Source organism: Akebia trifoliata, chromosome 15 (genome assembly GCF_017979445.1).
Source record: "Akebia trifoliata isolate Shusen 1 chromosome 15, ASM1797944v1, whole genome shotgun sequence".
In the NCBI taxonomy this organism is placed as follows: domain Eukaryota; kingdom Viridiplantae; phylum Streptophyta; class Magnoliopsida; order Ranunculales; family Lardizabalaceae; genus Akebia; species Akebia trifoliata.
In genome coordinates, this window is record NC_141389.1 from 5,300,651 (window position 1) to 5,306,758 (window position 6,108).

The 6,108-nt window shown below is 39.4% G+C and overlaps 1 pseudogene; it reads right to left on the minus strand.

Moving 5' to 3' along the window:
* Nucleotides 1-740: 740 nt before the first annotated feature.
* LOC147384062 (cytochrome P450 CYP94D108 pseudogene) lies at nucleotides 741-3,552 on the minus strand (annotated as a pseudogene).
* Nucleotides 3,553-6,108: the final 2,556 nt, after the last annotated feature.

Below are 6,108 nucleotides of genomic sequence, written 5' to 3' on the forward strand. Positions count from 1 at the left end.
CATAGACTCATATGTTAAATTAGGAGAGCAAAGAGGAGGGGAGGGGGGAGTTTGCTTTACAAGCTTCATCATCTCTTCTTCTTTCATTTTCTAATTCTTCCATGTTCTACTTCTTCTTTAAATGATTGGGATTCCGATGTCATCTTCTTATTCTTCTATTTTCTTACTCTTTGTTTGTGCAGCCGAGGTTCATAATGCTTCTTCTTCCTCCCCCTTCTTCTCTACTTTGTCTTTATTGATGTACAATGGCAGATTAATGAATTTCTATGTAAGAGAATAAGGTAAAGAGATTTTGAATTTTTTCAATTACTCAAAGAAATGAATGTGATTTTCGTATTATTCATCTCTTTTATGTAATCTGTGATCTTCTCAATGAAGCATATTGAACATTAATTAATATTCTCATAAAATCATCATTTTCAAGTTTGAGGATTTCAATATGCTAGTGGCATGATCTTACTTGAGTTGATCAACTTTTGTGTTCAACACCATTAGGTAATACAAAATCCTTTTAATCTACAAAGTAAGTTAAGTGACATTTTTATTTTTTAAAAGTAAATATCTTAATAGTAGTAGACATTTTGTAACCAAAATGAATTAAACATAAAGTATTTTTTATTTTTTATAATTAATCCTTGACAAATTGAATGCAATAAGGGATATTTCTTCATTTAAAATAAATTAAGTCTAACTTCTCAGCTAAAAAATTTAAATAGTAATTGAATTTGATACCTTTAAAGTGAAAAAACTCATAATATATTTGCTATTGCCTGTACAGCAGGTGTATCATAGTTGATGAGGATGTCTAAAATATCAAATAATTATATCCATCCATCAACTAATCTCGTCCACACATCTCTCTTTCACCCTTACCTTCAACCCTCCTTTCATTCTAAGAGTCAAAGATAACACCTGTTCCGGACACGTGTCCTTATCCACAACCTCCAATTGAAACTTCTCCATCACAGATGCTGCAATTGATTTCATCTGAATATACGCCATATCTTTCCCTAAACACATCCTGGGCCCACCATGAAACACAGGAAACCGAAACGGATTTTCCGCCCGAAACGTTCCGTTCTCCAACCACCGTTCCGGTACAAACTCCCTACAATCTTTCCCCCAAATACTCTCCATTCTTCCCATCGCATACGCATTATACGTCACAAACCATCCCTCGGGAACCACCGTTCCGTCAGACATGACGTCATCTTTCAGGCAAGCTTTTGTATCGACGGCCACTGGAGAGTAAAGTCTCAGAGTCTCTGAAATTGCTGCATGAAGATAATGCATTTGACGCAAATCTTCTAAATCGTAAGTATCACCGATACGTTTCCCACTACTTTTCCGTATCGTTTTTAGTTCTTCTAAAATGTTTCTTTGGATATCAAATCTTAATGATAAGAGCCAAAAGAACCAAGTGAGAAGCGAAGACGTTGTGTCTCGTCCAGCGAGTATGAAACTTATAACGATATCTCGTAAAAACTTGGGCGAGTTCTCATCTATCACAATAAATCGGGATAGTAAATCGCTCTCTTCTTTAACATTCTTCTCTAACCTCATACGAATGATTTTATCTGCAAAATCGTGTACGGTGGAAATCGATTCTCGCAAGCGCTTCTCAGATCCGAGATTCAACAGCTTTTTGATTGTCCAGAGAAGTGGAATCGCGTACATGAATCTTCCAACACTAAGAGTCGTCGCATCTTCGAACGCCCTCATGAAATCTCCACCATCAGTTCCATCTCCAACTAGACAAGCTGGATCTTCCTTAAAAGCAACTTTACAAATGTTATCAAAAGCGAATCGTTCAAGAAGATCTTGAATATCGATTACTTGATTATTCTCCTTCGATTTGATCAACAAAGGTATCAATCTCGATTGAATCTCTTCTCTAACATTTTCCATAACGAAATTTCGAAGAGATCTTGTGTTAAATTCGAAACTTGCAATCTTACGTTGAGTTTTCCAAAGATCTCCATCAGAATTGAAAATTCCTTTTCCGAGAAAATCTTGAAGAAGAAATATGAATCGATCGCTTTTCGGATAGTTTTCGAAGTTGGATTTGAGAATGTGTTCGACGTTTGAGGGATTTACGGTGATGATTCCTTGGACTTTTCCAGGTCTACGAAAAATGAAGGTGTTAGTAGGGCTGCGATTTAGAATATATGTGGTCCAATTGAGGAATTTGTAACGGTTTTTGATGAATTCGGGGAGGTTTCCGAGTATTGGATAGGTTTTCAAGGGTTCGTTATTTGAAGATTTGTGATTGAAGAAGAAGAAGAGATAGAGAGAGACGAAGAGGGAGAAGAAGAAGAGGAAGAGAGACTATAGAGAGAAGATATCCATGAGAGAGAGAGTCCACAGAGATTTTATCTAACTATCATATGGATCCATGAATACTTGGCTCCTCCTTGTCGTATATAAAAGTCCAAAGATGATTTTTGTATGTTGGACATATGTCCAACGAAGAGTTTTTTTTTTTTTGATAAGTAGTAATTCATTCATATATAAAATAAAAAAAAACCAGGCCAGTCGAGATGACCAGCCTAGCACGACCTGACAATATGGAACTACTCATAAGGAATACAACAAATCCCATCCCAATTAAAAATAAAATCCTCAAAGAAAATCCCTCTAAATTCCTTAAAAACTTTGGACCAGAAGAATATAAAGCCCACAATGAACATAAGTGTCTCTCCACAGTCTTTCTACTTCCCCTCGAAGATACGCCTATTTCTCTCAAGCCACACCCCCCAACAAATTGCAAATGGTGTAATACTCCACAACAGTCTCTTCGCACCACCAAACGAGTAACCGGTTGAAGACCAACAAGTAAATAGCTCCTTTAAAGTTTGAGGAAGACAGGATATAACTCCAAATAAATTCAAAAAATGCACCCATATACCATGTGTAAACTTACAATGAAGAAGAAGATGATATGACGATTCTCCATTATCCATACATAGCACACAACAACTCGCCCCACACAAACCACGTTGCATCAGAAAATCCACCGTTTGAATTCTTCCTAAGGACGTTGTCCATGTGAAGAACACAACTTTACTTGGAACTCTAGGGCTCCAAATTGAAACATGAGGAAAGGAAATATCTACATTGTCACATAGGGAATAATAGAACGAGCACACCGAAAACTTTCCATCCTTACTCGCCATCCACACTCTCTCATCCTCCCTACTCGAATGAAATTCTAAGCGTGAAGCTCCACCAACTAATCTAACAACATCTCCAAGCTCCAAATTGTCTAGTCCTCCCCGAAAACCAAGGTCCCATGCCCATTCACCGCCTATGGATTGTCGAAATGATGTGATTGGACTCCCTTTTTTCGAGGATATTGAGTACAAATTCGAAAAAACCTCCATAAGTGGTTGGTTTTCGTACCAAATATCTTCTCAAAATCTTACCCGATTACCTTGTCCCACTTTAAATTTAATTCTCGGATTGAACAACGGAATGATCTTCATGATACCTTTCCACATCCATGAGGATTTCTAACTGACCCCCTTTCCCACCCCGTCCATCTGGCGCCATACTTCCCTTCTATGACTTGTCTCCACAAGCTATTTCTGTGTCCCAAACTTCCAAAGCCATTTTCCCCTCAATGCCAAATTCATAGTCCCGAGTCTCCTAACTCCGAGGCCACCATATTTCTTGTCTGAGTAAACCCGTTTCCAACTCACTAGATGGTGCTTCCTACTCCCAACTCTATCATGCCAAAGAAAGTTGTGGAAAAGCTTATCTAGTCTTTGTTCCACACTTCGGGGTAATGAAAGTAAAGAATGGAAGTAAACTGGGATACTAGATAGTACACTTTTTATCAGAGTCAATTTGCTTCCTTTGGAGAGATAATTAGCTTGCCACGCCGCTATTTTCCTCTCGATCCTTTCCACTATTGGATCCCAGATCTCCACCCTCCTATATGGGGCCCCTAGCGGCAACCCCAAATAAGTAGAAGGTAACCTGCCCACATTCCAACCCATCGAGGTCGCAAGAAGAGTGACACACCTAACCATGCCGATTGGAAATATCTTGCTTTTTCTCATATTAACTGGAATACCCGACACCGTTTCAAAGCCACAGAGCATACCACTTAGCCTCCTTGTCTGTTCAATAGAGTCGTCTAGGAAAATTAATGTATCGTCTACAAATTGAAGGTGCGAAACATTAATAGTAGCTCCTACTGAGAACCCTGCAAAGAATCCATTCGAAACCCCCTCTCTCCATCATCTTTCCAAGCGTTTCTGCCACAATAATAAATAAGAATGGGGATAAAGGATCCCCTTGTCGAAGACCCCTAGAACTCTTAAAAAAATCATGGGGCGATCCATTCACCAAAATCGAGAAAGAAGGAGAGGATACGCATGTCATAACCCATGATATCCATCTTCTACCATAACCCATTCTCCCCAACATGTATTCCAAGAATTGCCAACTGACATGATCATAAACCTTCTCCAGATCCACCTTACAAATCACCCCTGCATTGCCAGACTTCAATCTAGAATCGATACACTCGTTTGCTATTAGAACCCCATCCAGAATTTGCCTCCCTTTGATGAACGCACTTTGACTCCCCCCGATCAACCCTTGGATAACACCGTTTAGTCTTTTTACAAGGATGCTCGTGATAATTTTGTAGCTAGTGTTCATCAAACTTATTGGCCTTAGGTCTTTGATATCTTCCATCCCCATCACTTTAGGTATCAAGGCGATAAAAGTGTAGTAAGAACCGAGATCCAGCACGCCATCTCTAAAAAATTCCTCAACTACCGCAATGAAATCTCCTTTGATGATCTCCCAACAAGATTTGTAGAATTCCACAGGGAAACCATTCGGACCAGGCGCTTTATCATTCTTCATGCTAGAGATAATATCCCAAATCTCACCTTCTTTAACGGACCTTTCCAACCAAACACGTTGACCCTCAGAGATTCTATCAAATTGCAACAATTCGGGTTTAGGTCCAATGCGAGATTCGTTGGTATACAACTTCGAGTAGAATTCTACGATTCCTTTGCTGACCTCCTCTTCGCCTTCCAAACATTCTCCATTTACCATTATTTTTGTAATGCGATTATTTCTACTTCGGGTATTGGCCATACAATGAAAAAACTTTGTGTTGCCGTCCCCTTCCTTAAGCCATCTAACTCTAGACTTCTGTTTCCAGCTAATCTCTTCCATAAGTGCCAACTTTTGGTACTTCTCACGAAGGTTCATTCTCATTGTCCTGTCATCCATCGAAATCGGATTTAACTCTTCCATTCGGTTTATCTCCTCAATTCTTAATAAAGCCTCTCTTTTTTGTATGTCCACATTTCCGAAAGATTCCTTATTCCATTCTTTTAGCACCGCTTTTAGAGCCTTCAACTTCTTTCTAAACACTTCCCCTACTATTCTTGAACAAGCAAAACTCCTCCACCAATCTGTTACCAACTCCTTAAAGTTAAGGTGTTTCAACCACATAACTTCAAAGCGAAATGGAATAGGTCCCCTCCCAAAAGGCCCTGTTTATAGTTGAATAGGGTAATGGTCTGACACAGGATTTGGAATGGCTGTCTAAGAGAGTTGACAAAACAACAAAGCCCAATCATTTGAAACAAGAAATCTGTCCAACCTGTTCAGCGTGGGCACATCTTATCGATTAGACCAAGTGAAGCTTCTACCTTGCAGAGGTAGACATCCCTCTTAGTAGTTATCCTCGATCCCCTTTGCCTCTCACAAGCTAATCTTATGACGTTAAAATCCCCCCCAAGCACCACAAACGTTTCCAATACACTCCCACATCATCCAACTCCTCCCAAAATTGTTTGCGTTCCCACTCTTTAGTAAGGCCATAACACCCGAGAACACTCAATTGTCTTCTTTCCCAACACACTTGCATAAAATTGACACAGAAAAGGCTCCCACTAAAGAATCCTCAACCACAATCATTTTTTTATCCCATAACACCCAAACTCCCCCTACTGTCCCATTAGTTGCTAAATACTTCCACCCCATGTTGTGACCACCCCAGATGTCTCGTAGAACCACCTTGTTCACTTGATCCAACTTGGTTTCTTGTAAGGTTACAATGTGAGGCTTATACGA